A 12,628-nucleotide genomic window follows, 5' to 3' on the forward strand; every position below is an offset into this window, starting at 1 on the left:
ACCTCGTTGGCACTATTTATGTACCTATCATACATCTTGTTGACATTGTTTACGTACCTATCACACATCTTGTTGACATTGTTTACGTACCTATCACACATCTTGTTGACATTGTTTACGTACCTATCACACACCTTGTTCATGTTGTTTATGTACCTATCACACACCTTATTCACATTGTTTACGTACCTATCACACATCTTGTTGACATTGTTTACGTAACTACACGCCTTGCTCACGCTGTTTACGCTTGCATTTAACATTCGCCATAACTTAACCTATCAATCCTTTCACCATTGTGGCAAGGAGTATTACTGAAATTTAATTTGTATGGCCCTGTACTTCATATTCTATGTATATTTCATTATAATTGATGCTTACAAAAATAGTTGAATACTTTAGAAGTAGGTCGGGACAGTATTGCAACTGAGTCTGCTGAGTTTAAGGAATTGATTCTCTTGAAAATATCATATGCTTAGAGATTTTACAATAAATTTAAAGTTTTGGACCGATACCATGTACAGCTTCCCAATGTTGGTTTCTATGATGATTTGCACGGTCAAGTATCATTGATAAATATTTAACATTAAGCTGAAAACATCAAGGTGTATTGCACATTGATTATTGAAACTGCTGGGTAAATTCATCATGAGATGTTTGATTTGATGGCCCAAATGGGCTACCGCACTATCAATATGTAAAATTTAAGTTCATTAACAGCCAAATGGATTAAAACCTGAATGACAAGAGTTTTCTCCTCACAAAATTTGAATGGATTAAACCCTGAATGAAATAAGTTCTCTCCTCACATAATTTGAAGAAGAAAAAAACATTTTGTTATCCACAAAAGTTAATTTTGAATGGAGAAGATTTTCTATTCTAGTTTTGCATCCGGTACTGTGACAAGTTTACTCACGGCAGTAGTGCATTTTACGCACGGACAGTCTTGAATACTGACAATCTGTAATCCTAATTAGTCACCAACCTCCAGCCTAATTTCTATTGTGTTTGTCAATTCGTTTCCAGTCCTCAGCCTGATTTATATACATGATGATGCATCTGTCGAATCGGTTTGACGTAGTTTGAATTGTGACTTAAAAATAATTTCCACTTATAGGTCTAGTAAGTTGTAAATAGTTCTGACGGAAAGATATAAATGGTCTGTTACAGGATATATTATCTCAGTTGGGTAAGAAAATTATGCTATTCAAAACGAAACATAATTTAAACTTTCCGCGAATGTAACTCCGCCGTATAAACTAAAATGGTCTTTGAGTTTTCATATTGTAAGCATTAAACACATTTATTGTCCTTGACCTTCAGATATTGAAAATGAAAATTCAAACTTATCATTCAATTCCTGCTAATTTTTTTAAAAATCGGTACAAACGTGCTGATCTCTGCATCCGAAAAAAAATTAAACGTATGCAAGTAGTGAATAGGGCCATCCTAGGGACAATGGGAATTAGTATTACAAACCCCCCTGGGCCACTCTGGGGACTATGTAAATTTAACATGGGGAAAATTGCTGGGCCACTCTAGGGACAATGGGAATTTAACATGGGGAATAGAGTTTGGGCTTGCCTAGGGACAAGGGAAATTTAACATGGGAGAAAAAAAAAACTACTTTAGGGACAAGGGGAATTGAACAGGGGATTTTTAAAAAAAATAAAAATAAAAAAGGGGTAAGCAATTGAAAGTTTATCTCTTTTCGAGAAATGTGGGTGGCCCTGAAAAGGGCCTTTGGTTTTCTTCTTCTAATTTCTTCTATTTCTCCACCAGCTTCTTATTTTCTGTCCTACACTTTTTCTCTTCTTTTCTTTCTTTTCTTCCTCCTTTTTCTTCTTTTTCTCTTCTTTCTGCGTCTCCTCCTCTTCTTTCTTCCTCTTCTCATTTTCTTCTTCTTTATCAATTTTTTCGTTCCATTCTCTCATCCTTATCATTTCCTCTTCATCCTCCTTCTCCTCCTTTATTTCTTTCATCAGAGCATTGATCATGTCCTTTACTTTTCTTAAATTGTTGATCTCCATCTTCACTTGATGGGGACTATAAGAATAGTGATCCTCGTTTAGCCTCACTAACATTTGCTCCATCATACCCAAATTGTCCATGACGTCTTGCAATGTTTTCATTTTATCAAGATGGTTTGAAGCCATCTTCTTTTTTATTCTCTGTAGAATGGTTTGAACGACGAATACTGTGGGTTCTTATACGAAAAGCGCGGACGTGATGGAAAACATCCCCTAAGACATAAAATTAATATTACCTAGATCATAACCAAACAACGCGCGTACGTGAAGGAAAACATCCCCTACTTTTCTCATTTCATATGATCTACTATCCACATACGTGAAGCAGCAATTCACAAACCCAAAATCTAATATTCACGCACGCAAAGCATTAAAATGAAACCCAAATCTACTATTCACACAAACGTACTTGAGCGCTTACAAATAAACACAACACACACACACACACACACACACACACACACACACACACACACAAAAGAAAAAAGAGTCAGTGTTTATATTCACACTACTCTACATACACACATTGGCAAATCGATTACTATTTCTTTTCTAGAGTATTGGGTAGCCCTGAAAAGGGCTGTTTGTTTTTTTTGAACTCCATGACACCTGGTTAATGATGGCACCTTCCAGGCCTGGCACCACACACACATCTTCTTCCCCAGTCTCCTTTCACTCTTTTTGGGGGGAGAGCAGAGGCGGGATAAGTGGCTTCAGAATCCCAGTCTTCTGTCTCTGGGATTCTGAAATTTCCTCTCTCCTTTTCTTCCTCTTCTTTGTTTCTTCTCTCCTCCTCTTTCATTCTTCCCTCTTCTACTATGGCCTCTGCAGCCAGCTCATTCACTATACGCCTGGCATATTCCAGGTGTACGTGAAGTTCAAGCAGTTTTGCTAGTCTCGTGTTCATTATCTTGATCAATCAACAAAGGTAGCTATACTGCCAAGCGAGTTTCAATTTATACTAAAAGCGCGGACGTGATGGAAAACATCCCCCAAGACAAAAGTTATATTACCTAGATCACGACCACGCGGACCTAAAGGGAACACTCACTCACTTTTTTACTACCCATTACTAATTTAAAAATTGTAATTAATCACTTCAATATACTATTCACATACGCAAAGCAATCAAATCAAACCCCAAATCTACTCTCCACGCACGTCAAACAGCAAAAAATATGATCATTATCTACTATCCACACAAACACATACAATTACACCAGAAAAGAGTTAGTGTTTATATTCACACTACTCTACATACACACATTGGCAAATCGATTGTTATTTCTTTTCTAGAGTATTGGGTAGCCCTGAAAAGGGCTGGTTTTTTTGCTTGTGTGAAGTTGAAGCTAGGGCGATCTTTTAGTTTGTAAGAATGCGACGTCCTCTGATGATAGACTTTCTGACGATAGGTCTGCTTCTTCGGAAAGAGAAGAAGAACTCTTTGGTGTCGATACGACAATCGACAAAGCCTCTCTCAGGTTCAGGTTCCTGCTGCTGCTGCTGTTACTGCTGTTGCTGCTCTCTCTGCTGTTTCTGAAGTCTGTACTTCTCTGTCCATTCTTCTTTCTCCCTGTTCACTTCTTATCTGAAGAGCTCTTCTATCAGGTCTTCAGTGACTTTTAACATTCTCACATTCTCTATCTCTTCTGGCTTCGGTATCAGACTGTGTCTGACCCTATGCAAATTCACGTAGGCTTCGTTTAGCTTAGCTAGTTTGGAGCACATCTTCGTAGGAGGATGAGTCGACAATGGATGGTTGGACTTTTGTTGTTGTTGTTGTTGAGTTGGATTATAGTGGTGTGCACTCGCAATGAGCATGTACCACTGGTTTGTGGTGCCACAGGCACCTTTTTGATTGCTCCTGGGGGAAGGAATGGTGCCACTTCCTCTAGGCATTTATGTGTTCACAGAACACTTATTGATTGGGCCGTCAGGGATAGTAAGAAGTCAAAGAGCATGAATCAAAATTCTTATAGCCAAACAAAAGACAAAGGCATTTTTTCTTCAAAACACAACATTTTTTATTCAAAATCACATAACACTAACAAACAACTCTAAGATTTTTTAACAATAACTCAACAATATAACATCAAACATTTTTTTCAACTAACACATTATTTTGGACAGGGCTGACAACGTTGTGAATGAAATTCTGATTTCCACTGTTGGAAGTCATTAGGCCATTGATGGACACTACGTTTTCTAGCTTGAGACAAAATATAAGCATAATGGTCACAAAACCATTGATCTACTTTCACATCGTTTCTAGAAGAAGAACGAGGATCAAAATGAGTCACTAAATGTTCTAAGGAATAGCCCAGGCTGCGATGATGCAGAAAATACACGCAATATTGTCCACACACCAAGGAATCTGTGCCTTGTAATTTCACATTATTGAATTGGGTGGTCTGAGCATTTCTTCTCATAAAGTCAATGATATCGTCTTCCAAAGGGGGCAATCCATACGAATCGAAATATTCCACACATTCTTCTTGAGGAAAGTAGACGGCTACCCAATTGGTTCCTGGGCGATGACTGTCGTCCGTGTTGATCACATAAGCTAGATGGTCTTTAGGTTTGCGATGAGGGAGTTCATCTTTAGCACAGACGACAGGATTCCAAGAAGCCGTGTACGAACTGTGGTTCAAAAGGTAATAAAGTTCCCAGGTATCCATAGATTTGCGTGTTTTTCTTTTTCTTCACAGGTAATAATAAGTCATCAATTTGATCCTGACTTTTTGCTTGAAAATGTCTGACAAATAACCGTTTCTTCGTTTCGTCTCCTCACTCTGATTTAGGAGAGCTTCGATACGATGGATCTCTTGAGTGGTTAATGGTGGACAAGAATGTTCACGCAAGTCTTTATACCAGTGGTGCAACACGACTTCGTCCGAGATGAGACTCCAAGCTTCGTCCAGATACTCGTCCAATTTTTCTTCTTGACTCAGCAATAGGCATCTATCGTGTTGAATTTGACTGGGATGGTCGTTTTGACATCCATAGCAATCTTTCTTGATCAGTTCCGTCATTTTTTCGACCAAGTGTTTGGCAAAACAGGAGACTAAATGGGCTTCTTGTTCTGGCCATCTCGACTTCATCATGACAACTTCTTCGTCTTTGTCTTGGGATGCTTCTTCCACAGTCTCCTCACATTCCATCTTCAAAGTTTCTCCACTAGGTAAAGAGGGATAACAGTCTTCCATAGCTTCTAATAATCTAGAATGACTTCTCTTAAACTGTTGATTTTGTATGGTATTATCGAATTCGGCATACAGGATGACGTTCACCGTGTTATTTACGGGTAAAGGTTCTGCAAACTGAAGTTCCACACGAATCTGGCCGGATTTTATAGGGTGGAAATGTCCCTCGTCGCTGCCTTGGTCTGGAGTGAAATCGAAAGCCCACAAAGCATAGCCTCCTGCATAATCCTCGTACGTAATGCCGTGACTGGTGTTGGTTCCTAGCTGTCCCGTGGCTTCGTACAGCGACAAGTACAATCTCAAATAATTCTTCTCGAGCTCAAATTTAGATTCAAAGGGTCGGGTACACAAGGTCTTGCCGTCGCGATTGACTTCGATTTTGGACACTTTGTAATGATGAAAGTTGAAAGGGTTTTCATGGTAGACTCCGTTGAAGGCTGTATTCTTGACGATACCAACGATCAAACGTTTGGGTAACTGTCCTTGGAACAGATGATCTTCGATCATGGATCGCTGTCAAGCAGGAATGGTGAAGGTTTTCACTTCCACGCGACGTATCGGATACTTGGCGGTCGTTCTGCTCAACGTCTGACTGACGTCGTTTCCCACTTTAGGTAACACTTCCACACGACGCACGTAGAGTCTGGCTTCTTCGATTTTGGTTTTGTAAGTGGCATCAGCAGCAGCCATCAAATGGAAAGCAGCAGTGCTACGATTCAGTCTCAAGCGGATATCCACCCCGTTCAACAAATACTTTTCTTGTAACCACATGTCCAAATGCAAGCGATCCATCAGTTCTAAACTACGACTTCCAGCAATTTTCTTTTGTCGTTCTGCAAATCCCGTTAAATTTTCAGCATCCCCAGCAAGTGTTAAACTGTTGAACTTGCCTATCGCGTTAGGTTTCCAAACCACGCAAGCATCCAGATGAGTGTTCTTGGCTTCTTTTCCGTACGTCAAGAGATTTTCCAGGTAGGCTCGATAAGGGTAAGTATCCATGCTGCTGCTGACCAGTTTGTTATTCAAGTACAAGTCCACTTCGCTGAACAAGGAATGCATGAAATTATTGACGGGAGCTACTGCTTCATCACCGTCAATGTTAGCGTTGGGTGGTTCGATCACTTTCACTTTCAAGTACAGGTAACTGCTATTCAGATCGATGTAATCTTCGGGCTGTCCTTTGATTTCAAACTCGATGGGAGCGGAATCCGTCAAAGAGGAGACGGGATGAAATTCCACCCACTGGGATTCTTGCATCGTCATCATGGTGGGGGGCATGGCAAACAGATCCAGTTCCGACTTGGAACAGACGCAAGACTCTCGGTGCATCATTTTTTTCTGTGTCTCAATAATCGAGAACGTCTAAGTCTCGAACGGTTCTTCTTTTCTTTGTCTTTCTAGCTTTAGACGTGTGAAGTCTGTTGAAAGGGTGTTTTCTTCGTCGTCTCTTTCTGCCTTGTCCTTGCTGAATGCCTGACTCGGTAGCGTGCAGGGCATTTATAGGTGTGTCTCGTCGGCCCAAAAGGTCTTTGCCCGTTTGCAACAAGACATTTTTGCCTGCCCTCATGAAGGCTTCTTTGGAGTTTTGTTTGTCGATGATGACATTTTGGAGAAATTCTTTGCCTTGCGTCAATGCCGCATCTTTCAAGGCGTGTAATCCTCGTGTCACCATCGGTTTGAACACCGGGGCCACCGAACGAAAGGCCGATTTTAACATATCTCCTAAACCGTGTCCTCGCTGTCGAGCAACCCCTCGGTACACTGGATACATGACTTACGAGTCGTGAGAGAACCGTTTTCGAAAATGGAGTTTCACCGTGACTTTTCTTTGGTGAATGCAATATTTTGTCCCAGATCTCCTTTTATAGCAATGTTGACCGTGTCCAAATACGACTTACTGACAGGCAAATAGTGAGGATGTACAAATTCGCGGTGAACGTGGTAAGTGTTTCCACCTTCCTCGTCAGCGGCCGTGGCAGAATCCACTTTAAAAGGAATGACACGCAGTAACGGCACAGAGGTGTGTCCCACCACGTTGTACTCCACCACATCGGAGTACACAAACATCAAATTCAGTCCTTGGTTCAATTCTACCGGGGCAGGAAATAACTTGCTAAAAGACTCGTTGTCGTAAATGATTGGTAATTACTTTTTCTTGATCATGGCCATTCTCATGTCCATGTCTCCGCCCAACATGTCAAACAATTCAGGACAAAATAAAATAGACACGATTTTACTCCCGTCAAATTTCATCAAGAAGCGACGAGCTGCTTTGTGGTATTCCATGGTGACAAATTTTTTGACACTTTCCAAAGCTTTCATAAACACGACATTAAACCTGGAGGCTATGGTGCTGACCAAATGTTGACCACTAAAATAATAGCCTGGGGGCATGAACAAGTGATAGATGGTCGACTTTTGAGTTTTTGTGCCAGGGGTTTTCTTATCATATTTGACATGGGCATCCAAGTACTGTTGCATTGGCTCGTCATGAACTTCCACATCAAAAAAGTTTTGATTGGGAAGGACATTGAGGACTTGAGTCGGGTAAATGATTTCTACTAATGCCACTTCCCAATGGGCTTCGTGATCTAATGGGATGGCCTGAGGTAATTTGGCCGTGTAACAGCACTACGTGTTGTTGGGAAACACCTCCATGGAACTGTCACTGGGTAAGGTTAAGTAAAATTGGTTTTGGTGACTCATAATTCCAGAGTTCTGTGGCTGTCCGAGGGGTTACTGGACGTCAGAGGCGTGTCTCCGCCTAAAATGGGGTTGTTGTTGTTGTTATTGGAGTGGTGACTGACACTGGCACTGGACACAAGGTTCCCGTGGTTCCCATTCGAGGTGAATTTCAGGGAGGGATTAGGAAGCAGGTAACCGATGCAACTGCTCAATAAAATGGTCCACAATTGTTTGTCTCCATGTTGCAAACTCAAATTGGCAATGGCTGCCCCGATGACACAATACACCACGAAGATTTGGCAGAAAAAGACGATTTGCGTTTTAGGCACACGTTCTCCACACCACACCCACAAGGGTTGTTTTTGTAAATCTTGCACAGAAGAACTAGGTGAAGGAGTGGTCGACGTAGCTGCGTCTGTGTGAAAGGGCATGATGGTCACTTCTTTTTATAGTCGATGACTTGCGAAGCGTCGATCCAAGAATCAAAACTGGGTGGATATCTTTTCCAACGTACTTTGACTTCTTTGACACGTCGTTTACCCACTTTACGGGTTCTGCGTCCGAGAATGCTTTCGATGTCGTACACGTCGTCTTCTTTTTTGGTGACACGTTGTAACTCAGGTAGGTAAAACGTTCCTTTGAGCACTTCTCCGTTCATGTCTTCCAATTTATAGACGGCAGGATGACGGCCATGCACTCGTCCAGTGACACGAAACAATTCGGTCGTCCAGTTAGGTAAGTAACCTTTGTCGAAAGTGCGTTTGGTTTTGCCAATGCGTACCCAATCTCCTACGGCCAACACTCCACTTTTCTTGGGGACAGCCCTCGTCGGGGACGTACCAAACAGGCGCTCAAACACCAGCACTTCGTTGTCGGGAGTCACTTCTTGCGGGGCACGTCCAATGCTTCGATGGTAAGATTGGTTGTACGCTTGCACCAGGTGCGGTAAGATGTCGATGTACTTCAGAGTGTGGTGATGCGTAAAATATTTCCACATGCGTTCTTTCGAAGTGCGTTGAAAACGTTCCACGATGCTGGCTTTGGTTTCAGGATTCTCGGTGGTAAAAAAATGAATGTCACGTTTCTTTAATTCTTTTTGGAAAGCTTGGTTCAGAAATTCGGTGCCTTTGTCCGTTTGCCATCGAAGAGGGTGACGACCACTTTGTTTCAACACTCGTTGCAGGGCTCGCACTAACTCGCTGCTCGATTTGGAAGTCAAGGGTACGACCCAGGCAAATTTGGAAAAGACGTCGATGACACAAAACAAATATTTGTAGACGCGATTGTAGCTGGCCAAATGAGAGACATCGGTTAAATCGGCTTGCCATTGATGATCAATGCCTTCCACTCGGGTGCGACTTCTGGCAAACTTGCGTCGAATGGGTTTGTGTAAAGTGTAGGTAGCTTGTTCTTGTAACCATCGTTGCACTTGAGGTAAACGGAGACTTTTCAGTCGCGTTTTGGCAGCACGATACAATTTTTGAACTCCTGCGTAACCTGCAGGATGCGAGGGATCGTAGTAAATGCTGGCTAACACTTTTTCCATTTTGTGTTTGTGTGTTAATAAGGCACCCACTCTTGGAAGATGCTACTCTTTTTCTCTTGGGGTACTTTCTTGGATTGCAATGCTTTGCGTGTGCGACCGGCAATAGGTGTCGAAGAGGAGGATGTCAGAACAGGGGATATCGGTTCTTGTTTCACTTCTGTCTTCACTTTCTTTTTCTCTTGTGATGAAGAAGGGGTGGTCATCATCTTTTTAATCCATTCAATTCTGGAGGTAGGTGGTGTTGTTAACTTGCGTACTTTTTCTGGTGGAGTTTGAAACCCTTCTTCTTCTTCTTCTCCTTTTTCTGTCTTGGTCACTGGTAGTGGTGGTACTGGTGATGGTGCTGGACTTTTCATCAAGGTCTTAAAATCTTTCAGGGTGGGAAAAGCTGTTTTGTCTAAAGCTTTCAGGTGAAAGAGTTGTAGTCGTTGCAAGAGTTGACCGTACTTTTGCGATTTTTCTGTTTCGGACAAATCTTGGCGATCCATCAAGGACTGCAATTCGTGTTGTAACTGGGACATTTCGCTCAAATGGGGATTAGGAAGTAAATGCGGGGTGCGTTGTTCTTGCCAACGATGGTATTCCATCCATCGTTTGTAAGGCACTAAAGCTAGTTTTCGTCCTTCCATGGGGTTGTCAGGGGTCGATTCTGAGATCTTGGGACTTCCGAGGGCCTTTTTATCTTGCTCCCACCAGTCCTCCCAACATGGTTACCAAGACTCCTTTCAGCAATGGGTCTAACAAGAGGGGTAAAATGCCTCCACGTTGGACCAACATCTTCTTCTTTTGACGAAGGGGGATTTTCTTTTGAACCATTTGGCGAAGAACGTGACGATGTTTGCCTAAGCATTGTTTCTGGTGTTTGGACAAAGGGATTGTACCTTTCAAGACGTTCAAACAACATTCGCACACGGTATCGATGACCTCTTTGGAAGCTGATTGAATGAGTTTTTTTCGTAGGGGTGGAGAAGCTTTGGACAGGACAGATAACATGTCCTCATGTTTGACTAAACGTGGTGGCAGTCCTTTCCTTTTCTTTGGGGTTGTTTAGAAGAGGGATGTTTTCTGGAGGGTGACATCTTCAGGAGCACCAAAACAATGATACCCTACTTGGTCACACACCTTTTTTATACTGGAACGCGTCGCCACTGATTGTCTTTATACGTCGTATCAACTTGAGGACAGGTATGCCACGTCGTGCAGGGGTACGTAACGGACTAAATCGAGCCAGTTCTTGCTTGGACAAATCCAGTAAACTTTGTAACATGCCCGATCTTTCTTGGACTTTGATTTTGGGAGAAGGTACTTTGTGAGTAGCATCCACAGCCACTAAATTGGAGGGTCCTTCCACTGGGGAAGTTCTTTTTGGGGTCATCAACGGAGAAGTTCTTGGTGTGATCAACGTCTCCAAGTACTCTTCAGTTCTTGGTGTCATTAACGGGGAAGTGGATGAACTTGAGGCTGCAGGAGACGCGGTCACCGCCTTTGCAGGTCGTGGTTTGCGAGTGTAAGGTTGCGTCCAGGCCGAAGTGCCTCTCTTGCGGTTAGTTTTCTTCTGTGGACTTTTCTTTTTCTGAGGACTTTTTCTCTGTTTCTTTTTCTGGGGGCTTCTTTTCTTTTTCCGGGGTGGTGTCTGGTAAGAGGAGGGTCCCGCCACTGGAGAAGTTCTCCTTGGGGACCTGGTCTTTTTCTTCTTGGAGCTTCGTTTGACTTTTTTCTTGAGGAGAACTTTGGGGGCATTAGGATCCCATCTTAAGAGAGAGCGAATGATAACCCCTCCTAGAGTACCGCTCCCTCCAGGTTTCAAAATGATTTGTTTTTTGGTTTGAGTGTCGATGCGGGGATCGGCCAGTTGGGTCAAAGTTGTTTCGATCAAAAAGGCGTTTGGTTTGATGAGGAATCTGAATGATCCCTTGGAGTAATTGACGTGCCGTCACCGTGAACCATCGTAAGACTTCTTTGAGACTAGCTTCTAAGACACGAGCTCGTGTTTGTGGATTTTTTTCTCGACTGATGCCATACAAGGCACGAATCAATTTGACGGGAAGATGCGACTGAAGTTACGTCATGTTGACGTTGTGTGAGACAGACGAAAAGTGTCTGAGGTTTTTATAGATTTTTTTGTGGAATGAAGTTAAGTCGAGGACGGAGACGTGTACAGGACAGGCCCTCCGTCTTGGCACCAGTGGTGAAACAAGTGGGTACGAAATCGCAAATCATCGGGGGTCGTAGGTTTCAAATCGACGAGTAAATAGGCTTGTGGAGTTTCAGTGGCATCATCGTGCGCCTGAGTCAGCCAAGGCGTTCCTAACTGTTTGGCTAAGACTTGCACTTGCGATTTATCTCGAGGGCTTTTAAACAAGACCACGTAATGCGCATTGAGACTGATGGTGCGATGGGCTTTACTTTGTTGAAACAAATTTTGAGTGATGTAAACGACACTGGCATTACGATGATGCCCTTTGCGCGTGAACCACAGTTTAATTTCTTCTTCGTCTTCTCCTAACATGTCGTCGAAAATGACCAAATGGGTTTGACGGGAGTCAGAGACGATGCCGTCGTCTTCTTTAGGAATGCCTTCCACAAACACGATGGAATCTCCTTGACTTTCTCGCAAGAGGCTGTACGCCGATTGCCACTCTTTGTAACACCACACGATGCGCTGAGGTGGTCGATCGATCAAATGATGTTTATGTTCGATCAAGCGTTTGACGAATTCGGTTTTGCCTGAACCGCTAGGTCCAGCAATGAGCATGTTGAAGGGATGGCGAAGATACAAAGCCTCCCAACTGGCACGATCTATGTGTTCGTCGATGACTTTGACAGTAGAGGAAGAGGGAGCAGAGACAGCAGAGGTAGCCATAGTGTTAGGAATGTCACTTGTGACACGAAAACAGACAAGACAAGAGTTTTATACTTTTTTCAGGACACGTTTATTGAATGTTTTAAACATGAACACGAAAGACAAAAATACATAAAAGCCAGAGGCTTAAGTACAACGATAAAAGGCACATGATAACCATCAACGTGGAATGGAAACAAGTGTCCGTACAACATGTTTTGGGTAATGTTCTGACCAGTTCTATAGCGGGTAAGGTCACACAAGTGTCCTCCCGAAAGGGTCTTTCAGGCATGTCCACGACAGTCCTGTCCTGGGTGACGGG

The sequence above is a fragment of the Sinohyriopsis cumingii genome, chromosome 12 (assembly GCF_028554795.1).
Source record: "Sinohyriopsis cumingii isolate HCF-2022 chromosome 12, ASM2855479v2, whole genome shotgun sequence".
In the NCBI taxonomy this organism is placed as follows: Eukaryota; Metazoa; Mollusca; class Bivalvia; order Unionida; family Unionidae; genus Sinohyriopsis; species Sinohyriopsis cumingii.